The sequence below is a fragment of the Artemia sp. Qi Xiang Cuo genome, chromosome 16 (assembly GCF_049724085.1).
Source record: "Artemia sp. Qi Xiang Cuo chromosome 16, ASM4972408v1, whole genome shotgun sequence".
Lineage (NCBI taxonomy): Eukaryota > Metazoa > Arthropoda > Branchiopoda > Anostraca > Artemiidae > Artemia > Artemia sp. Qi Xiang Cuo.
In genome coordinates this window covers 50,613,229-50,638,228 of record NC_142809.1, presented here as the reverse complement: position 1 = coordinate 50,638,228, position 25,000 = coordinate 50,613,229, and the positions used below count along the sequence as shown (strand labels likewise).

At 37.1% G+C, this 25,000-nt stretch overlaps 1 pseudogene; it reads left to right on the top strand.

Moving 5' to 3' along the window:
• Positions 1–7,941: 7,941 nt before the first annotated feature.
• The window catches only part of LOC148943056 (putative RNA-binding protein 46 pseudogene), a 46,310-nt pseudogene continuing 29,251 nt past the window's right edge, over positions 7,942–25,000 (top strand).

Below are 25,000 nucleotides of genomic sequence, written 5' to 3'. Positions count from 1 at the left end.
GATGAGAAGAATCTGGAGGAAACGAGAAGAAAAATTATATGTGATATGGAGAGAAATTTATACCGCTTGCAAGTATGTTCACATAAAAGAAGGATTGATATGATAGAAAAGCAAGATCAAAAGAGGAGACTGGAAAAAGAGGGCTTTCTCTATAGTGTAAAAGAAAACAGTGAAACCCCAATAAAAATGTATATAAAGCAAGATATAACTCGGATTATTATGATAATTATGGTTTAAGAGAAGAGAAAAAGTGGCCCTTTAAGAGACAACATAAGAGATCATTCTACGAAAAGGATTTTAAACAAAGGAAACCATGGTGGAAGAGTTCTCATATATGATTTAATGTTAAATCTAATTATTAATATGTATAATGAGTTTTATATTATAATCATACAATAAATTTGTTTGTATTATTTTAATTTTCATAAACTTTAATTTGATGTTTAACATTTTTTTCAAATCGTGTCATATTCAATGGCGGTTTCAGAATAACATGGTTCTATGCTCGTTTGTCATTCCAAACCATGATTTTACTTCAAAGAGGGTGATTTAGCTAAGTATTGACAATTCTGTGATGTCCAGCGCTGCTGGAAGAATAATTCAAATGTCTGAAATCTCGTAAATAGAGCAGAAAAAGTCAAAATTCTAATTTTCAAAATTATTTATTCCAAAATTATTTTAACCACAATTGATGGGGGGAGGGGAGCGATGGGGTTTTCCCCCCCCCACCTTATTGTAGGATGGCTGTTTTAGGCTATAACTCTTCCACTTTCCCATTATCTGCTTTAACTTCACTTCTTGAGTGTTTGCCGTATAATATACAAGTACCGAGTTTTCAATCTTTTTCAATAACCCAAGGTACTAAACCGTGCGAGTTTATCATTACTGAACTCCTATTTATTAATTTCATTAATTTATTAATATTCATTTTAATTCTGTTGAAGTATTATAATAAAACTCTTCATCCAATATTTTTGTAAAGCAGACATAACGTCATAAATAATTACTTTACTAAAATAAATAATTACTTTACTAAAATAAATTATTACTTTACTAAAATAAATTATTAATTTACTAAAATAAATTATTACTTTACTAAAATAAATTATTACTTTACTAAAAATAAATTATTACTTTATTAAAATAAATTATTACTTTACTAAAATAAATTATTACTTTACTAAAATAGATTCTTACTTTACTAAAATAAATTATTACTTTACTAAAATAAATTATTGCTTTACTAAAATAAATTATTACTTTACTAACCGAAATTACAATAATGAACCGAGTCAAACTAGATAGATAGATAGATAGATAATTTTATTCACCCACTCGATACAAAACCACAAATGGCACGAATGGAGTATAAAGAAGAAGAAAAAAAAAAACAAAAAAAAACACTTAACTGCAAAAACAAAAACAAACGTTACGATACACCGCCAATAAATAAAGACATTATTACAAAAACTCACTAAGGACGAATTGCAATTGCCAGACTACTAGGCCCAAGCGACCCCAAAAATTCAGAACGACGTTTCGTCACAGCAGCAATCGGATCTGTGATACCGAACCTTGCAGACATCTTGGAATTTTTAACCCACGGTGGGGTATTTAAAAGAAATTTTGCATATTTGTAAAAAAGTGATCGAAGGTTTCTTTTATCACTAACACTAAATATATGCCAAAACGGTGATAAAGCCAGAAAGTGTGGGATCACCAGTGCATTATATAGCCTAGCTCGAATTTGTCGATTATATTTCGCTTTAGTTGAAGATAGCGCCCCGTAAGCCTTACGTGCCTTTTCTGCGAAATTACTTATTTGGCGAGCACGTGTAGATGCCATGTTATGACCTATAGGCATTCCTAAGTACATTATGGAGTCAGACAGTGGAACCTCTTGAGCACCAAATTTGACAGCAAGATCTATACAATCTGCATTTCTCCTATTGAAAGCAACAATCTCGCTTTTACTTGCATTAAAAGATAGGCCTATCTCTCTATAAGCATCATCTAGAATCTGAAAATTTTCTTCAATACGAGACAAACATCTACTTAAATTAAAAATATCATCTGCGTAATTAAGTAATGTTACATCCAAACCTCGGAAAATGCAGCTCATTTGCACTAACTTTTGGGCCTCGAGAACACTATTATTATACAACCGGGGTGACGAAATTGCACCCTGCCTAATGCCCTTTCTAACCGGAATAGCTTTTGGTAATACAATCGGCCCGTTAGGAGACGGGACTTTAACTTGGACTCGAAGCTTCTTATACATATCCCGAAAAGGCAAAATAACCGATCGGTCCACACCACGTTTATGAGCAGACACTAATAACTGGGGATGTATCCCAGAATCAAAAGCACGTCTAACATCAGGACTCGCTAGAATAAGGGATTCATTCAGTTCATCAGCTTCTATTAATATATTAGCAAGAATATAATGGACGTGCTCGCGACCAACACCTTTTTTAAATCCGAACTGATTATCGGGGGTAGAACATTGAAAAGCAATATGATCTATAACTAGCAATTCCATAAGCTTACATAAAACCGGCGAAACAGTTATAGGGCGGTAAGATACGCATTCAAACGGATTTTTCCCTTTTTTCAAAATAGGTGTAATTACTCCAGTACCAAAAACGTCGGGAACGAGACCAGAATTAAAGATAATTTGGAATAGAAGCTCTAAATGACTCAGGAGACCAGCAGTACCATGTACAAGATGCAACCCACACAACTTGTCGACACCTTTCGATTGTTTCTTTTTTAATTTTGAAATTGCACGAATCAGATTAGGAACAGTTACTATGTAGCCAACACCAGAACTAGGCAATTCCATGAACTTATCAAGTTCGACTTCATATTTATCTTCAAGATCTTGTTCGGGTGGAGAGAACTCAGAAGTAAAGTGGGACACCCAATCTTGCTCAGAGATCACAGGTTCGACACTATTCTGATCACCATTACGTTTAAGAAATCTCCACACAGCATTTGGATCATTACTTATCAATTGACTATGTTGATCGATCACTTCACATTTATGCTTAGACAAAATCTTAGCAAATCTGCGTTTGCTGAACAGCCGAACTTCATTTACAACACCTGATTTCGGACGACCACACTCGTTCCAGAGCCTAAGCCAAAATTTTGCACGACCACATGCTTCACTTAGAGCAGGGTTTTCGGACCACTTTGGAATTTCCGTTCCCACTCGGACTTTACGAATGGGGACCGCAGCGGCCTCGGCAGATAACAGTGCGTGAGATATTTCACTACAGTAGATGTTTAGTAGCAGCTGTTTCTCTTCATCTTGAATACATACACTCTGCTGTAGTAATTGGAACGGCACTTTAATCTTTGTGAGAATCTCATCCAATACGTAATGATAAGTAGCCAGGTCAATTTTACTCCAATTAGTTTTGATTTTCCACTTCTTTTCATTAGTTGGGGGGTTAGGAGAGGCAGGAATTACTCGAAAAGTGTTTATAATTGGAAAGTGATCAGACGCGCTTACGCTCAGATCTACGTGCGAATTGCCGCAAGCTGGAGATTGGATGGAACTTAACATGAAGTCGAGAGATGAAGTCGAGCCTGAGTTATGGATATAAGTAAAACACAGATCATTGTTAGCAAGACGAAGACCGTCACAGGAAGATAGGAGGATCTGTGCTCGAGCGTTAGACTCATCAGTCAAGTCACAGTTCACGTCACCAGCGACTATACATACAAGGCCCTGGCTAGAACAGCTGCCCACCGAACTCGATAGCTTACTGCAGGCTTCACTAAATTTTTTTTCTGATTTACTGTCTCTGTAGTCTGTTGGCATGTACACAGAGTGGATAACAGTTTTGTGCACCTTAACAGCAACAAAAAAGTCTGAAGATTTATACAGAATGGGATTTAACCTGCTGCTAACAAGAATGGCGATTCCACCGGACGGCCTTCCCCTGCCCGATGACTTTGCAGGAGTAGCAAATACTTTGACGCCATCGTTTAGCTCAAGCAGACTAACGGCTTGATTCGAGAGGAAGTGTTCCTGCACACAGAGTATATCATTATAACATAACAATCCTTCTAACAGTGGCATTTTATCAACCACTCCACCATTTAAGTTCCATGAAACAACCCGTATAGAATCACCGATCATTGTTTAGAAATTAGCTTCTGAGCTACTGGACATTGGAAGCTGTAGCACGGGTGTCGAGAAGAACCACACAGAGCGCATTTGGGGGCATTTTGGCATGGATTGTCCCGAGAGCTGGAATGATCTCCACCGCACTTTGAACATTTCGGGGGAGAAATCCAGCTCAGAAAAGTCAAAAATAGCAAACCACCCATCAACTCAAAACATCAAACTCAAAACAAGCAGAAATTAACCCTCACTGCACTACAAAACCATCTGATGTAGTCACGGCTATGTTTTATCAAGAAAATATCTGAATGCATTTAAGGTATAGTATGAATGGCTTGCAAAAAACACGAAAATACTACTACTAGTAACAACTCACTGCACTACAAAACCATCTGATGTAGTCACGGCTATGTTTGATCAAGAAAATATCATACACACCTATGAAAGGCTAAGAAATCCAGCTCAGAAAAGTAAAAAATAGCAAAGCACACATCCCAAATCATAGATTTCAGACAACACACATCAACAAAAGACTAAGAAATCTAGCTCTGAAAAGTCCAACTAGCAAAGTACGCCTCCCAAATCAGAATTTTCTGACAACAGGCACCAACGAAAGGGGTAAGAGATTCAGCTCTAAAAAGTCAAAAATCGCATACCACCTATCCCAAATCCAGGGTTTCAGACAACACACACCTATGAATGACTAAGAAATCCAACTCCGAACAGTCAAAAACAGTAACCCTTACACCCCATAACATAAGTTTCAGACAACATTCACCTACGAAAAACGGGAGCCCGGGGAGGGCCTTTGAGGGTCTGAGGGGGCCCTTGAGGGCAGGGTGGTCCTTTGGAGGCTTGGGGGATCATTGAGGACCGGTGGCTTCCTTCAGGGTTGGGCTAGAGGGATCGGAACCCTTTGGGGTTGTGGTAGGGGACCTCACAGCACTGTTCAAATGGAACTTGTGTATTATAACGACCACAGAGTTTCACCCTCAAATCCTCTTCTAAAATCATCTTTTTAAATCATCTTTTAAATTGTCTCTAACTGTTTCACCGAAATAATTCCCTAAAATAATAATTTGTTCTAAAAAGATATAATAAAGCCTTAAAAAGTATTATAATGGGGGGGGGCTCATGAGCCTTTGGGGTGCCGAGGGGCTTTTTGGGAGCCCGGAGAACCTTTCTTTAACTGAACTCTGATGCAACTCAACCCTCCATGCAACTCTTCTCCCTCAAAACTTTTCAGTCATTTCTCGTTAAATTGACAATGCACTCCAAAACATCACTTGTGTATTATGCAGTACATAATCCTGGCATCTCCTCCAAATCGCAAATCCCATTACCCCTCGTTCAACTGAATCCCTCCATGTAAGTGAACCTCTGTATAACCGAAACCCTGTAAAACTGAACCCCCATGCAACTGAACCCTCGTGCTACTGAACCCTCATGCAATTCGACCCCATTTAACTAAACCTCCGTGTAACTGTACCTCCCTTTAACTGAACTCTCTTGCAACTCAACCTTCCATGCAACCCATCTCCCTCAAAACACTTTTCAGTCATTTGTCCAATTCGCATCTCCTTCAAATCGCAAAAATCCCATTACCCCTTTTTTTGCAAAGGTTATTCAAACACTTCCGATTGTAAAAGCATTATAAAATTTTCCAATCACTAATTAACCCTTTTTTGCCTCGACATCTCCTCCAATTCGTAAAAATCCTATTACCCCTTTTTTTGCAAAGGTTAATCAAAAAAAAAACTTGTCTGCTTTTCACGTCAGAAAAACTTGTCCTTAATCAATGTCGTAGAAATGTTTACCTATAGGACCGGTATTGCGTAAATCTTTTGGCAAAGGTGTAATGACCTCTAGAATAGGACTAGTAGAATTACCTACCAGAAAAACCTGTTTGGTACAGGGGCCAGCAAATTCAAAAGGTCAACTCTACTTACGACACGTTATCAAAGCAGTGGAGACTTACCTGTAACCTGAAGGCCGACTTCGATATTCTTCTGGAGACGCCTGTTGAGCTGAAGGATTTAATAGACTGGATTTAAAAAAGAAACTGAGTTTCTTTTTTAAACTTTAAATTCAATACATAAAAATTTTTCTCTGATGGGGAATCGAACCCGGATCTTCCGCCTGACAGTCAGGAAGAGCCACCACTGTACCACAGAGACACTTTATACTTTAGTTTTAGTCTCTGCAATCTATTTTGACGCAAGGAAATCCCCACAAAACTTGATATTTGGTTTTCGGAAAACAGGGAAGGAGTAATCGGATTGAGCTGAAATTTTGAGGATAAGCTCCCAGGCCCCAGGAAACCTTATCCTCGAAATTTCATCGCACAACGTTAAAGGGGGCTGTGGTGGGAAAAATTAACATGGGCTCTTATAGGAAAACGATGTTTTTCGTAAATGTAAATTCGGGGGATAATTTTTTCGGTCTGAAAATATCAAAAGGCCCTAATAGGTCAAATTACGCTTAGAATGAGTCCTCATTCACCCGGATCTGTTGCCAACTGTGGCTGATAAAAAAAAAGAGAAATGAACATTAAGCGGCTATAGTTGTTTTTTGGAAAACAAGGAAGGAGTAATCGGATTGAGCTGAAATTGCGAGGATAAGCTTTCGGGCCCTAGAAAAGCTTAACCTCTTAATTTCAGCCCAATCGGACAATGTTAAAGGGGGTCTGTGGTCGAAGGGTCGAAACTTCCGGCCCACTTTTACCCATGAAGATAAAGTCGGAGGGTGGTGAAATTTTGCACGTTTCTTAGTTGGAACTTGCGCTACAAAATGCGATCACTGCTGTCTCTCTGCAACTGCTAGGACCGGAAATCGCTTAACATTGTGGTGGGTCGCCTCTTTAAAGAGGCACAAGTGTGCCTCCTTGATGAAATAAAACAAAATACTATAAAAATATAATAGTTTAGAAACACATTTAGGCTATATATTTGCACATTCGGGGGGGTGGGCTAAAGCATAGCATATATTAAATATGTAATCTAATCAAACCAAACCTAACTTATGTACCTTTTTTTTGCCCCTTCAACCCCAAAAAACTAAAGCTTAAATAATTTTTCACGGAGTGAGAAATACCTCACTAGGCAGAGAAAACCTATTTTTCAGTAGTATATTTGAGATTATATATGCGGTTCATGCCGCGTGTGTTCCAGCAGACCGATAAGTACCAATTACAAAAATTACAGACTGAATATAACCGTTAGTTTATTTGAAATGTCCCGCCCCCTAAAATTTCTGTACTTTAGGGAAGTGCCCCATCCTCTAAAACCACCTCTGGTGAGAAGAAAGGTTGAAAAGAAATTGTTAATACTCGCAAACTTTTTTTTTAGAATCTCATATTGTACTTTTTTGCTATTCTTATTGACTTCTTGGTACGGGATCAATGTAGGTTCTGGTTCTCCTTCCTCCCTACCTCCACTCCCTACAATATATCTGCTCATAATTACACCCATTAAACGTTGACCTAACCAAACTTCAATCCTATTAAATAGACTAGAATGCATATTTTTACTTGGATTTTCAAAATACATTGCATAAACATCAGTCTATTGCTGTTCTCAAATTCATTGAAAATAATTTGTCTATTTCGAATATCTTCGTTTCATAAGGGTCAAATTTTTTCATTTGACATTTAAACAGTTTAGAACTAAACAATCCAGCAACAACTATGAACCACTCAGGGTTCAATGTTGCATTTCGCTTGAGTCGTGGATGCTTGAAATATCAGTTGGGGAATTATCTTAGATAAGAAGGGTAGTCTAAATTGTCACTAGTTCAAGTTGGACATGTTCAAATATCATACTCCTGGTATACTGCAGTTAATTAGCAGAACGGGGTATAAATTGGTTCAAGAAAATGGTCAGCGCATATATGGTGGCCCACCACCCAACTGGATGGGGCCCCCTCCTCCAAAAGGGAGCGAAGTTTTTATTGGTAAGCTTCCGAGAGATATTTTCGAAGATACATTAGTGCCGATTTTTGAAAAAGTGGGATTTTTTATGAAATGCGTCTGATGCTGTATTTTTCTGGAACAAATCGTGGCTTTTGTTTTGTAACTTATTCAACCCCGGAAGAGGCAGCCAGGGCTGTGAAGGAACTTGATAGATTTTTAATTCGTCCCAATTATCGTCTAGGGGTCACTGTTTCGATTGCCAATGTAGGCTGTTTATTGGGGGCCTACCCAAGAATAAAAATCGAGAAGAAATCTTTGATGAAATGTCTCGGATTACTGAAAGAGTTGTTGATGTCATTTGCTACCCCGGCATTGCTGACAAATCGAAATCGCGAGGCTTTGCCTGTGTGGAAAATGTAAGTTTATTTTTTGTTATAGATCTAATCACAAATTACCTTCCGGGACATAGGCTACTTTAGTCTGTAGACCCATCCCTGAAAGTTTCAATTTCATATGCAAGATAGGCTAGCAAAAAGTAGCTAGGCTAAACTGGAATTTTACCAAAAAGAATTCAGTAGCCTACCACGCGTGCCTTGCTTCTAGGACTTCTTCAAACAGCCCTTATTTTAGCTTTAAGTGGTATGGTATTAACCTACTTTTGTCTCCCCTGCCCTTGTTGAGAGTTTATATCCCCATCCTGCTAGACTAGTCCGTTTTGAAAACTGAGGCTGAAGGCCTAGGCAAATCCATTTCTTAGCTTTTAACTAAACTTGCCTACCATCTAGAGCCGTTCAAAGGGGGAGGGTGAACAGGACAAAATTCCCTGGACGCCGTGGCTGGGGGGGGGGGCTAGAGGGTTGACCAGTGATCAAATTTTTCACTTCGATTCGGCTTGTTTTGCTTATATTTGAGTAAGGATGGGTGGGGTGCTGTAATTAATTTTTCTCCATTCAAATTTGATCTAGTATATTTAAAACTAAGGTAAATTATAAGCCTAGAACTGGGGCTGTTTAGAAGGAAAAATGTTAAGAAAACAATTCTTAAATCATAATATGCATAATAATGGTAGTTACCTCATTTTGACTGCCGTTCCACTATACATTTTCCCCAACCTCCCCTAATGTGCAAATATTATAGCCCAAATTATATGTCTTCACTGAAAGAAAGTGAAGACATATGAAATGTCTTCACTTTCTCAATCCTACGTCGATAAATGCTCTTGTGCCATATCTCATCATAATATCATAATGATATTATGTTTTTAGCACGCAGTATCATAAATTATGGGAGACAGTATAATGTCATAGGCCGAATCTGACGAAACCATGCCAAAAGAGATATTCTTCAATTGGGTGACTTTCGCTGCAAATCTTTGAGTGTCTTCAATTTTCTGTTTCCTAATGACCTTGTTTTGGTTTTTTAAGGAATAAATCGACCGCAACAAAAAATTCGTAAAAGCAATAATAAACTCAGAGCTTCACACATGACACTTGGGCCCCTCAAAAAATAAGGCGGTTATGCCCCCTTTCCCACCCCTAGGGCGCCCAAATGGCGCCCCTGGCTGGGCCGAAGTTGCCTGGTCGGTGATTATTATAATTGGAAAGATAATCAAATGGGAAAAAAGGTCAAATATTACCTTTTGTTCCTATCTAATTCCTATCTTGCAATTTAAATCAACCGGAAAAGGTCGGATCAAGTGATAGAGAAAATAAAACAAAAATATTTAATGATTGTTAAGTTTCACTTTTTTGTTAAAAACAAAAAGACAATATAACAGTCAATATAACAATATAACAGTATATAACAACAGTATATAACAGTATATAACAATATAACAAGACAATATAACAGTCAAGACCCTACTTAAAAGGAAATATGTATTCATTGCATTTTGCTCCAGGATCCTATATTCATTTATCTTTCAATGTATAACAATCACTATCGTCACAATTGTGCCCCCTACATTGTCTGAGTTTAGCTCTAGGCTATGCACAAAAGTTTGCTGTTTGTTTTTTCTTTTTTTTCTTTTTTTTCAATTTGGCACTACGATCCCACTGTTCATGAGAAATAATTTCAAAATATAATTCGAACCAAAAAAAAAAGTTGTGTATGTGTCCTAGGGTTATACCCAGGCATTTTTGTTTGGGGGGGGGGAGGGTTGCGATTGTTACTTACAATTGTAAATAGCATTAAGGATCGAAAGGTATGCCTATATTTCTCTTTTTACTGTGCAATTTCTGTGTTACAAGAGACTAACACCATAATTGGTTCCCAAGTTCCAATTTCATATGTTTTTGGAAAATCTATGCGCAATATACATGAGGAAATAAAAAATTCTGAATAATTTTGTCAAAATCAACAAAACTTGGCTTAGGTAATAAATCTAAACAAGAACATATAAAAGAGTTATGCTGATAAGAAAGAAGATAGATTAGAAAGATTTTGGTGTCCCTATTTTACCAGAAAGCTGAGAAGCTACATACTTTACTCTTCAAAAAAATTGCTTATATTCTGTTTTCCAGAGGAATTGTCTAAGGATAGTTTTGACACTCGTGTGACTCACCGTATATCAAACAATAAGCTGTAGGAAAATTGCGGTTTGATTCCACTTCTCCACTTTCTAGGGCTATAAGGAACGAAAAGTTAAGATGACTCTGCCACTTCAAAGATGTAGGAGGACAGATTCAGGGGCGTAATTTGCTATTCTCCAAACCTCAGTTTCCTCCCTCTCCTTGCTCCAGTTTGTCCCCCAGCTGAAATTTAGTTTCTGCAAAAATCTTGTCAAAACTAAGATAAGCCTGCATAATTCAAGCATCCGCAGAAACGAGTCAGTTTTCTTTAGTATATCATTACCTTTTTTGCTACTAAATGGCTTATTTTTCAGCTTTCACTGTCATTTTCACTTGATTTGGGACAATTTTAGCTCCCCCCCCCCAGGATTTTGAAGAAATTATGCCACTAAACAGATTGCCAAAGATTAGGCTTTTTGAACCCCAATCTTGGGCCAAACGGAAAGCATGCGTTCTGAATGAAAGAGGTCTTAAGGAAGGATTAAAAATAAATAGTAGCTTCGTCAGATGTGGTAAAGAGTGAACCTTAGAATACATTGTGGTGGAGAAAGAGGGTGTGCTTAGGGTGCACCCTGGCGGCTTTGGTGATGTAATGGGTGATTAGACTGGTTTGTTTCTGTAGTAGCAGTGGTTCAAAATATAATCAAAGATTACTAATGCTGGTGAGTTTCTGTATTACTGAAAAAGAATACAAGAACAAAAGGCAACAAAATAAGTGATACAAACATTAAATTTACGCCTACATGTCTGAGAACTATCAGTAGAATTGTCCGTTGAAATGCTATAATGAAATAAAGGTTAAAATGGCTATGTCCCCTTTTACGGTTGAAATATAGTAGATTGTCAAAGATTTTGCAAGTGGGAAGATGTTATAAGGAAAGGTTTAGATGTGACTGGAATTTCACAAGAGGGGGTACAGCGTGAAGCTTTAAACAGATTGGGGTTAAGGAGGAACATGCACAGCTGCGTTCACTTCAGGCGGCTTGGTGCTGCAGTGAGTTGTTAGCAGTAATAGTAGTAGTATTCTTATGTAGGCCGTGTAATTCATTGATTGCTGCGTTGTTCCATGACACTTGTTGTTTTCCAAAGGAAAATACTCAAAATTAAGAGGAAAGGTTTTTATTGGCCAAACTAAAGACGGGTATATAGACTTGCTTCTACGCAATCTCCTAAGCCTTAGAAATGGGGAAGAAGTAGAGATTTAAAACTTCTACCAGGTGAGCCCTCTAATTTGGGCTATAAATCCATTTCTGACAGTTTTATTCACCTAACTCTACTGCTTAGACCAGAGAGAAAAAAATGCGTGAGAACAGGGACATTTTAAATACTTTAAACTCCTAAACTGCCTGTCGGCTAAAACAAGTTAATAAAATGTTTTCGATTTAGCTTATGATGTCTTTATTAATCGATGCGACACTTTTTGAGAAGAATAATACCTCTAGTGCGGAGTCGCTTTACTGTAGTAATAACGAACACCGGGTGGCGTGTGGCAACTGTGGTGGTACACTGCCAAGAATTATTAGGACTGCCACGTGCGGTGGATCTCTGTACATGCCATGTACAGAAAGTGGCGGAAAGTGGGCAACCCTTCTGCCTCGGCTCGTGTCAATGTTGATTCTGAAAGTTTTATTCACCTAGTCAAAAAACTTCCCAAAATAGCAATGATACCCTAAACTCTGTAGCGCTGCCCCCTTCGCAATTCCAATCTCCTCTACATGGTCTTAAGTAGACCCCGGCGCCGCGCCGATAAGGGAGGACTGGCGGTGCGCCGCCGATGATTTGCCGGTCAACATTAATGTTTTCATCAGTCTTTCTCAAATCCCAGCTTGAATTTACAAAAGATTCGGGCCTATTCATGAGTTAAAAACTTGGCAAGATGCTGGCTGGACGCTGGTCTTCATCGTTATTCATCAAGAGAAGTAGAAATCTGGTAAAAATGAAATGGCTGTGACATTTCAAATCCCTTGCATAATAGTTGAAATATTAGATTCGCTGTGGCAATCCAAGGAATCTAATTAAAAGGGGGCACGCACAAATCTGATCGGATTTTTATGCTGATTTCAAATATATAAATTTCATCAAGTTTAGTGTTACCCATTAAAAGTTACGAGCCTAAGAATATTTGCCTTCTTTTCGGAAAAGGGGAAAATACCCCCTAAATTCATAGAATCTTCATGAAAATCTCACCATCAGATTCAGCGTACCAGATAACCCTTATGTAGAGATTTAAAGCTCCTATATGCGAAAAAGTGGATTTTTTTTTGCCAGAAGAAAGATCACGGATGCATTTTCATTTGTTTGTTTTTTCTTCCCAGGGGTGATCGTATCGACACAGTGGTTCTAAAATATCGCGAGAGGGCTCATTCGAACGGAAATCAAAAGTTCTAGTGCCCTTTTTAAGTAATAAAAAAATTGGAGGGTAACTAGGCCCCCTTTGAGATAGCCATTTTGTTCAGCATAGTCAAAAAATCTAATAACTATGTCTTTGGGTGTAAAATGACCCGCCACAGTGCCCGGGAGAAGGGCTGCAAGTTGTCAATTTTACCCATTGTTTACATTTAGTGTTTGTTATTGGGAAGTATAAAGCAATTTTTTAAGGAAGGGGGGCGTTGGTATTGGGGTAGAATTCTACGGAGAGACTCTTCCGGTGGGAGGGAAATGTCGGAGTAGTGAAGAGTAGATCGGACATGTTGCACAGGGGGGTTTTGACACAAGTACTATGCGAAATTCTTTTTAATTGTCTTACAGTCGCTTTGCCAAATTTCTTATATGGAGACGTGCCGGAGGGATTATTCGGGGGCTTTTTTACGCGCGGTTGGTGGTCTGGGAAATAATTTTCACGGTTCTTGAGTGACCGAGACACTGAGTATAGATTAAAGTCTTATTCCAATGAAAAAATGCTAAGGAGAATTTTTCAGGGTGAATCGTCCACAAGCAATTTCACAGAGGGGCAGGGATTCTCAGCGAGGAAGGAAATATCTGGAGGGAATTTGACGGGGGGGGGTGCACTTTACGTTAAATTCAATTTCCACGGAGGAGCTACTAGAGGGGGAGGGCCATATTTCATAGAGGGTGAGCCAGATTTAGCAGCATTATTTGAAAAACGAACAGAAATTATGCCATATATGAAGGGTTGCCCCTCCTCAATACCTTATTCTTTACGCTAAAGTTTGACTGTTTACTAAAATTGAAACACATGGGCTGTCTAGTTAGAATAGGAAGCTTTTTTAAAAGTGTTAACAGCTTTAGCGTAAAGAGCAAGGTATTGAAAAGGGGGCGATCCTTCATATTCGGATTAAATCTGCCAAAATTAATATGCAAATTCTGTTTTAATTTTCGTGCACGGTGAGCCAAAATCGAACATGCATTAGTTGAAAAACGTTCAAAAATAAAAAAACATTTTCTTTTGCTGAAAGTAAGGAGCGACATTAAAACTTAAAACTAACAACAATTGTTCCGCATATGAAAGGGGCTATCCCCTCCTCAACACCTCACTCTTTACGCTAAGTTTGACTTTTTCACCACTACTTTTTAAAACAATAAAATCCTTGTGGCGTGTAGCCGTGTGCAAATGGCTATTATTACCCTGCTGTCATAGAAAGAAAGGAGTTTCGCAGAAAAGCTGTGTTGCGGCTCAATTTTATTTATAGCCGCTATCGAATCTTCAATCGAGTATAACTCAAGCGAATTTATATCAATCGGCCTTGTCTTCACACTTTTCTAGTTCTCGAAAACGTCATTTTTGCTCAGGGCTACTTCTAAATGTTCAGAAAACGGCAAGATAGAGAAGCTGTTAAACGATTTTAACCAATTGACCAACCAGTTGGCTGAGTGATTAAGGTGATTGACGTCTTTTGTTTAACTTTAAACAAAAGTTAACTCAAACCATGTAGGTCAAAATAGACATTTTGTTGCTACAGATGTTCGTACCTTGTTGCATCCAAAGATCCTGAATAGCTATCGAATATCAAAGACTCGCATCTTTTTTGCATGACTTATGAAGATGCCGAAGTGAAAATGATTGGTTCTTGTTTAGTAACCGACGATAAACACGCGATAAGCTACGTTTCGATAATGCTAGTGAAATAACACTAAATAAGGATGAAAAATTTTAGATGTTAATGAAATAAAACGAAATATGATGAAAACATAATAGTTTAAAAAGAAATTCCAGCTATATATTTGCATACTAGGGTGGTGGAGGGGGGGGAGCATAGTATATATTAAATACGTAACATAACCTAGCTACCTTTTTCCTCTTAAACCTCAAAAACCAAAGTATAAATATTGTAAACGCAGAGAGAAACCACTGTTTGCAATCATTGACCCAGGATTTCTCCGTTGAAAGGACCAATTTGACTAGTTTCTTTAGCATCTTCCCTATACAATATATCGCGTGGTTCCCAGCTAATAGAACAGTACCTTTTAATTAAATATTTACTTGGTATTTTGCTTAGATTAGTTTAGGCTACTCATTTAATATAGTGCGCTCTGGGGGCCCCCCCCCCATAAATCTGTGTTGTAGTTTTCACAGCCGAAACTAATTGGCTGGTATTAAGATCGTGAAAAACGGGTAATGTCTCAAGTTCGCGATACAAGTTCTCGAGTGTGTTTCTCGTGCAATACATAAGTAACGATTTTTTTTTCAAAGTCTGTGAGGATGAAAAATTTAGAGGGACAAGTCCGCCCCCTGCCTTCTCCTCGAATTGACGTCATCAAAAGAATGTATAGTGTCTGACTTTTCAACAGAATGTGCGAGTAACTCCTAGAAAATGTAAAATGGAACAGAAGTTTCTTAATAAAATTCTTCCCCAGGGCGACTGTATGTACCATGTTTGTTGTTTTTGTTCAGAAGTTTTCTCTGAAAATTCTTTCTCAGTTATATGCGGTAATATAGTAATGGTTGTATACAAGTTCCGCCGGTTGTTAATATTAGGCGTTATGTAAGTTCTCAGCAAAGTATAATCACCTACGGAACAAGTACTGGTAAAAATCGCCAAAAGTGACCCCACGTACCTCAGCGCCTCTAGACGCAAAATGTTGTACTACTTAATCGCTCCGAGCCAAAGTACTTTGCTCCGGCCAATAATTATGCTAGAGCGTGATTCAGGCGACGAGTGACCGGGATGAACTGTATAACTACACAATTTAGTTGATAGGTATACAAAGGGTAATTTTTGTGTGTGGAGAGGATAGGTTTTGTCAGTACTTGTTCCGTAGGTGATTATACTTTGGTTCTCAGACATATTGAATTTATTGTGGAAACCACACCCCTTTTTGGGTGTGTTTTTGCCTTATACTAAAATACTACTGTACTAATAAGTTTGGATGGGTAAATTTAAACTAATAAGCAATACATCTTTAAAATAAACATGAAAAGCAGATCCATGTATATTCTTATGAAGTTCCTGTTTTTAGGGTTTCAGTTGCTAATGACACGGGTCGCTCTTTACTTAAGTAAGATTTAGTAAGAAGACTCAAAATTTTATGCTGGAGTTTAGCATAGACGATTTTATTCTTATACACGTGAAGGAGTAAATGTTCTACGGCCCTTGTTCTAATTTTGTCTGCTGTCCGATAGGGTTCAGGGGTAGTTGATTCAGAATAAAAAAAAAAAAAATGTTTGGTACTTATGTGTTATAACGACTATACTTTGTTCTTGATCTCTAATGAAATCAGCTTTCTGTGTCAACTCGGAGATATTCAGCTTAGCCTGATCGAGATAAACGGTATCTATGCAGGTATATTTTAATTAAATATCTAATATGTAGAGATGATTAGGTTAAGTTAGGTATTTAATATAATGCGTTCTGGGTGGCCTGCTTTCTGTAATTCTCTATTGTATTTTCTACAATTATGTTACTAGAGTATTATATTTTTATCACAGTTTGGTATATTTCATTATCTTTAGCCTAACTTTACTTCTTTGGTTTGGTCGCTTTAACACGCTTTATATTTATAATTGGAAGGACCATAAATTAATGGTAAATATTTTATTCGGGCTATCTCTGGGCTCATCAGGGGGGGGGTGCTGGGCAAGACCCTCAATTCTGAGAGTTTTAAATAGCATAAAATAAGGAAACCAATGGCACTAGAGTTCCTTTTTTAGCATTTTTTCTTAAGAATAGCATATACATATTTAAATGAGGTTTTTTTGGTACTGAATATTGTCGTCCGATTGTTGTCTTTTTCCTCTGAATGATTTAGGAAATTAAATTTTTGTTTCAATTTAATGCTAAATTTGACGGAATATTATCTTTTTGTTTATGACGATATTGTATTTCTTCGCAGAAGTCTTCCTTGGCATTAGTTGCCACTGTTGCCAGTATTGTAATGTGTTCTTGAAATGTGACCGCTCCAATCTTTTTGTAAAAAATTTAGTTTTTAAGTATCAAAGCATTGTGATGAAGAGCAAAAAGTTAAGCAGAAAGAGCGGGGTTTTGATGAGAGCCACATCCTCCCTTATATTAGGAAGCATATTTTATTGTCATACTGAAGATAAAGGATGAATATGCTGTGAACGGTTGGGTGAGGGAGAAATCCCCCCACAAGTTGAGGATAGCCCTGAATATGATATTAGATACGAACAAAAAGTATTCTCAGGTTGAAGTAAAGACCTTAAGACAAAAAAGTTATCCTATACACGAGGAGGCTGCAACTCCTCTCTAATCCCCTGCTTTCACTAATATTTGTTATTAGTCCCTTAAGAATGAATGCTTTGATAATGAAAGTTCGATTTATCTGCATTTGCTTTAAACAGTACAAATTTTCAGTATAATATTTTCACATACAATATAGGTAAATGAAACTATTGCAACTATTAACTACCTATATTTCTTGCACTTTAAAGCCTCAGATATGTATAGGGTAATAGTTTTCCTCTAATTTTGTGACCGAGCCCTATTATCGGGGTGCCATTTTTTAGAGGGAGGTATTAAGGGAAAGGTCAGGTATCACCTCATAGATTCCAAAAGCTATCATTTTGATGTTGCCGTTGAAAAGATAAAAAACAACAAAATTGCCACCGATTTTGAAAACCTTGTTTTGCATCTACATTAGAAAAGAGTCCTTGCCCTCTGCATTTTCCTGAATTGAATACAATATTTAAAAAAAAAAAGATTAAAACACAATATTAAAAAAAAAGAAAAAGTTTCCTACTGAAATTAAGGAGCAGCATTCAAACTTAAAGCGAACAGAAATTATTACGTATATGAGGGGAGTTGCCCCTTCTCAATACCTTTCTCCTTACGCTGAAGTTTGACTTTTTGTTCCAATTATGACTTGAAATGACTTGAAACACAAGGGTCGTTAATTACAATAATAAGCCTTTTTAAAAGTTCTAAGAAAAACTTTAATGTAAATAGTGAGGTATTGAGGAGGGGTTTATCCCCTCCTCATTCTAAATTTCTGTTTGTTTTAAGTTTTAATGTTGCCAATTATTTTCAATTGAAAAAACTTGTTTATTGTTTAATGTCTAATCGTTTTTTAAAAAGTGCCGAGAAATCCAGCTCCCCCTCCTTGGACATTCTCTTCCCCTTGCTACAGTTCTCCATGTACCGAGCCGCTCCTGGGCCCCTCCTCCCCCCCACCAGAGATATTCCCCCCAAAAATCCATACAAATAGTCAATACTATATTTAAACGACGGGCTAAGTTCATAGCTTGCAGCCCTTCCCCCCGGGGCTGTGGGGGTCAAGCCATCCTCAAAATGAGCCCTCTCCTTATCTTCTAGGATTACTGGTTCTACATCTTTCAAGCATAAAATTTATTATTAATCCATTATAATAAATTATTGATCATTAGTGATCGATAAAAGTATGGGTCTGAGACATAATTTTCGTAATTGAAAAGATGGAAGCTTGGAACTGTATATTTTCCCTCTGTAATGGCAAACCATACAAAGACATAATATTATGAGCCAGTAAGTGGGAAAAAGTGATGTTGATGCAAACTTTTTAACTAATTTCTTGCCATATCCAGTGGCAGATCCAGGGGACGAGAGCCCCCCCCCCCCCTAGCGTTGTCTAAAGTAGTGTAATTTACTTAATTAACTCAAGTTTTCGTTAATTAAACTTGGCTCCTAACGGAAGTTTATCGGATCAATCTATTTTATGCCCCCTAATATTTTTTTTATCGGATAAACCTATTTTGTGCCCCCCCCCCCCTAAAAGAAATCCTGAATCTGATCCTGGCCATATCAGTAATTTTCTACATCTATATAACGAATAAGACAAGCTAATCATAAACGTTAGCTCGTTTTATGGACATGTACGGACTGGTTGTCGGCGAAACCCCCCCCCCCCCGGTGAATCCGAGGAATACCCCCCCCGCGCTAACCATCTGCAACAGACATAGCAACAATATGTTCATTTTCACATGGGGCTCAATCTAGCCCATGTCCGCCGCTTCCATCATACAAGCCCAATTTTTTGGGTTTTATAATTTTACCCTTATACTGTGCTTCTCTCCAGCTAGTCTCTCTCCAATCATCTTCCAGATAGTACCTATTCATTGGCACAGTTCAGCCCCGCAATGTGAGCAAATTTAAGTTTTTGGTCATTTGCCTGGGACTCTGGGCAGGTGGGCTCCCCCCCAAAAATGTCCCAAATTTCTCTCTCGCTCTAGCACTTGTTCACGAATGTCTAATACCTTGAATGGTTAGACCGATGCTCAGGCGGTAATTATGCGGTAAACACATACCAGCAATATGTTAGTAAGCTCAATATGGTATTAGTAGCTCAATAGTAACCGAAACTCTAAAAACGAGATTTTGATACCAATAGACACATCAAAAGAATCATATTTTACTGCTGGTTTCAAATATATAAGTTTCATCAAGTTTAGTCCTACCCATCAAAAGTTAAGCGCCTGAGAAAAATTGGCTGATTTTTAAAAAAAGGGGGAATGACTCCCAAAAAATTATGGAGCCTGAACGAAAATTACACCATGAGATTCAGCTTATCCGAGAACTTTACTGTAGAGTTTTCAAGCTCCTATTTGCTAAAATATGGAATTTTGTATGTTTTGCCAGAAGAAAGATCACGGATGCGTGTTGATTTGTTTTTTGTTTGTTTTTTTCCCCAGGGGTGACTGTATCGACCCATTTGTCCTAGAATATCGTGGGAGGGCTCATTGGAACGAAAATTAAAAGTTCTAGTGCCCTTTTTAAGTGACCAAAAAATTAGCTATGTCTTTTAGGATGACTTAATTTCCCAAAGTCCCCGGGGGGAGGGCTGAAAGTTATGAACTCTACCCAATGTTAACATAGAGTAGTGGTTATTTGGAAGTTTACAGACGTTTTCAGGGGGATTTTTTCTTGGTAGTGGGGGGGATGGGTCTGGGTGTATGTGGAAGAATCTTTACAAGGAGGAAGTTTTCATGTGGGAAGGGACATTGCTATGAAGAGTGCGCCGGATTTCCCAGCATTATTTAAAAAAAATCAGAAATTATATAAAAAAAACAAGTTTTTCAACTGAAAGTAAGGAGCAACATCAAAACCTAAAACGAACAGAAAATATTACGTATATTATTGGGTTCGCCCCTAGTCAATACCTCGCTCTTTAAGCCAAATATTTCTTAGCACTTTCATAAGAGCTATTTATTCTAATTAATGGCTTTTTGATTAAGAGGTCATTTTTAAAGAATTGGAACAAAATTCGAACTTTAGCGTAAAGAGCGAGGTATTGACTAGGGGGCGAACCCCCATAATATATGTATTAAAAATATATGAATATAGAAATTCGTTACGTAAGTTAATTCGTAAGTTACGTTTATTTATTACTAATAAAAACGTTCGTAAATAAAATTAAACAGCGTTCGAGAAAGCCATTAAACCAAATAAAAATAAAATTAATATGCAAATTTGGTGTTGATTATTCATGTACGGTGAGTCATAATCAAAACCTGCATTTATTCAAAGACTTTCAAAAATTAAATAAAAAAAAACAAATTTTTAACTGAAAGTAAGGACTGACATTAAAACTTAAAACGAACAGAAATTATTCCGTATATGAAAGGGTTGTCCCCTCCTCACCGCCTCGCTATTTAACGCTGAAGTTTGACTTTCCCACAACCCTTTTTTTAAACAATAAAAACTTTAGCGTATAGTGCAAGGCGTTGAGGAGGGGATATCTCCTTTCATATACGGAATAACTTGGAATTACTTGGACTAGCCGTCTTGGATTTTTTCTTTCTACACATAGCCATGTCTCCGCGGGGGGGGTATTTTCCGTGGGGGGTATTTTCCACAAGGGGGCATTTTCTGGGAGGGGGGGGGGGGTAAACGCCGGCCACCATATGGACTCATTTAACTCGCGAATTAATATCACTTTTTACTGTCATTTTAGAGTTTTGTCTTGGGTAGACTGCAAGTATCCATCCCCTTGCTGACCAGAAAGTTCTGAAGATCTCGAGATAACATTTAAAATGAGTATAGCCTCGCGAATCAGTTTTAATTTTAGCTTTCAAAAAGCATTGCACAGGAAAATTAGAATTATATTTGAGAAAACCTTCAAAAGGACCATGATCTCCAGGAAAAGTACATAACCAAATTCGATGTTTCTGAGAACTTTTTGTAGGTTCTACCCTCACGAGTTCCAAATTTCGAATTTCTCCTAGAAGGATGGTCATGGAGCGTGATTGTGTGTGTCGATCCAGTTGTCGTACAACGTCAGAAGAGGGCTCATCTGGGCAGAAACATACAAGAAAAAATGCTATCGAAAGAAAATCTTAGACATATGAACTATCGAAAAGCTAATTATACTGTCTCCTAGTGTCAGGTCTCATACTCTCGTGTGGGGTCGTTATTCGACGTAAATATATTAGCAGTTCGTCTAAAGGACGTTCACGTTAGTGAATGACTCGTATAATTTATGAAATTATGCGTCTTTTATACAAAAATCAGTAACCCTCCTTTTTCTGACAAAAATTTTCGGGTCAAATTTTAACAAAATTTTCATCTATTAACAAAATTTCAACACAAACATCACAAAAAAAAAAATTAAACTGAACTAAATTCAGTCTACTTACTTTTATTTTTTAAAATTGGTAATGAAGACATAGAAAAAATGAAAATTCCGTATTTAATTTGCTTTTACTTACTGCCAACTACACCATCTGCTTTATCTTAAAAATATTCCAAAATTGCAAAATGACAATAACCGCTAGATTGCTTATTTGAAATTTTGCGTCCTTCAAATTTCTGCACATGGTACAAGTGCCCCCTCTGTCCTCTATTAGAACCGCCACTAGGTACTCCTCAAAGTGTATTTTTTAAGCCAAAATATTAAAACTTGCGTCAAATATCGCTCATATCAATATAAGAAATACGGAACCTGCCCCCCTGACTCCTTTTTATTTGGAGAAACATCATTTGAACCAAGCGTTCTGTAGGAACGGAAAGAGGTTAATAGTTACCCTATTGTTGCAGACTAGGGTGTTTTGAACGGAAAATTAGTGTTTTAAACATCAAAGCTGATAAAAGTTGAACTTACGCGTAACAAGTAGGGCTTTAAGGGGGTTGGGAGGTTTCTGCATATTTAAGAGGTCAGTAAGCATGACAATTGTAATTGCTAATTGGCTGTATTTGTTGCATTCTATAGCGTTTTCAGGAGCATACTAGTCAAAGCGTAGATAGTAGGGGGTTAAGGGGAGCGATAACCCCTAAGATCTGGAAATGCTCTTATTATAGATGAAGCACCAATAAGGTGGTCGCCTTGGGCAACCACCTTCCCCCCTCATAACGTTGAAGTGACTGCTTGACCTTGAGAAAAATCACTCTCAATGTTACTATTGACAACATGAATTTTTTTTTTTTTTTTTAAGATAAAAATAATTTTTGTAGTTAATAAATTAGCTTTGTTTTATCATATAGTGTGTTCTAGTGTAAAGACCCGTTTCTACAATATGAGAGGGGGGGGGGTTTAAGATGGCTCTTTTTCAGTTCCGATGTATTTTTTTACCATTTGACCCTATTATCTGACGCAGTCACAACATATTTATAAAAAGCATGTAGGGGTCAAAATTATCGGTCGAGATGGGCTTTTATCAGCGTCCATCAAACGCCCACTTAGTTGTTATTACTGTTAAAAAAAGCTACAAAAACGACCATGTTTCAAGCCACATGGCACTTGATCTGGTACTGTCAGAAAGTGTTGAAAAAAAAAATTATAGTACTTACGTTTTATAGCGACCACACTCAAGTTCATGATCTGAACTTATCCGGTTTCTCTTTCTGCATTCGGATATAATTAGCTTAGTCTCAGTGATATAAACTACTATACAGATACATTTTAATTAAATATTTAATATGCAGAATTGGTTATGTTAGTTATTTAATATAACGCGTCCTCGGTGGCCTATTTCTCATGTTTCTTTGTTTTAGTTTCCATGATTTTGTTACAAAATATTATATTTTCATAATATTTTGGTATATTTCATTAGGATTAACTTGATTTTGGTGTGGTCGCTATAACATTTAAATACCAAAATACAAAATTGATCAGTCGCATGATCTCCGAATCAGCAAGCTCCGACGATAGAATAGGCTACTGGAGAGAAAAAGAAATTTTAAAAATGGAGGAAAAAAGAAAAAAAAGACAAAAGACTATACAAAATTACGATTTCTTGATGTTTTTGAATATAACGTTTATTTTGTTTATACTTTTTAAATTTATTTTTGTTTTTATTTTACACCGTTCTTAATTGGTTTCAAGTTACGTTTTGAAACTTCGAAATTTAGTATTTTGGATTATGAAATGGGATTGTAAAATTGGGACCGGGAAAATACTATTTCTGAATAATTTTCGTCTGGCCAATTTTTCTCCCTAGACGATCTCTGAAAACGCACTTATTACGTCACAGCTATCGCCAAAATTCCTATTTGGAACTCAAAATAGGTCAGTAAATTGAAAAGAGAAGAAACCTTATCTTACTATTTACATGAAAACAATTTGGATAGATAGTTGCCAAGATGTAAACATCGTAAATAGCAAGGTTTCGATTGACAGCATTTTTTTTTCAAACGTATTTTTGGAACTGGTGCATTATATGCTACACAAAGCTATAGATTGTACAAGCAAACCAGAAATGGAGACCCGTCAAGCAGGCATTTACTATCTAAATTGATTAGAAAGCACGTTTTCTCATAGGGTGGACACTATTTAAACGTTTGTTTTGGGGGGCTTAGGGGGGGAGGTACCTAGGATAGGTAATATATTTAATATATGCTTTGCTATACCCCCATCCCCTCCTAATGCACAAATATATAGCCCAAATTTGTTTCTACGCTATTATATATTCATCCTATTTTATTTTATTCATTAGCATTGACCAAACTTGACTTCTTTCTTTTTTATAATATAATTCACAAGTACCGTTTTTTTATTTAGACTTTATAGTTTAAATCGTATTTTTTTCAGGATAACCGTTTTTTGTATGTAACTTTTTACCAATCCAACAGCGTCATCTATCAGTAGATGGTCAGTTACTTACAACCGTGATCACGTTGGTACTGAACAAATAAACCACCAATTTATTTCAACTCTCAAAAAGATAAATAAAGAAAACTCTGGTTCCTGAGGGATGGGGAGAGCTCCCCTCCCCCAAAAAGCTTTGCCCGAATTTCGTACCTGGGCTAAACCAAACCCATATTCTATATTTTTATGCTTGTGTTTCAAATTAATTCGAAATTAAGTGTTTCACTTAGAATTGCTTTGAAACTAATCGAAATTAATTTAAAATGAGCTTTAAAATAATATGAAATACTAATCATTTTTGGTATTTATGAGACCTTATGTGGTCATAAGAAAGAGAGAAACCGTCTTCTTCGGGGATTGATTGAGAACCGAAGCAGAATCAGAAAACTGGGGGGTGGAAATTAAGAAAAGACAGAAACACACAAAACCCTGCCCCCACCCGAAAAAATTTAACTTTGCAATGCGTTTATTGGGAGCTTGAAATTGGTCAATAAATGTGAAAGAGATGGAATATCATCTCATATATTTGCAATAAAAGTCAACTTAGATATATAGTTACCAAGTTGTGAAAATTAAAAAAACAAGTTTCAGTTGACTGTAGTTTTTGTACTTTTATGTTATAGCGCCTATGTTAAGTTATACATTAATTGACGCACTGTGCACTGGTTTTTCGTTAGTTTCTTCCAGATTAGAGTGGTACAAAGGAAAGTGACAGAATAGATGGAAATATATAATTTCGGCTATATATTTGCACATTAAGGTGGGGGGGGGGATAAAGTATTTTGACAGGGTAAAGTAAAAAAACAATTCTTACTTCATAATACACAGAATAGTTGTACCTAACACATTTTGCATGCAGACCTGCTATACTTTAACCCCCCTCCCCCTAATGTGCAAATATATAGCCCA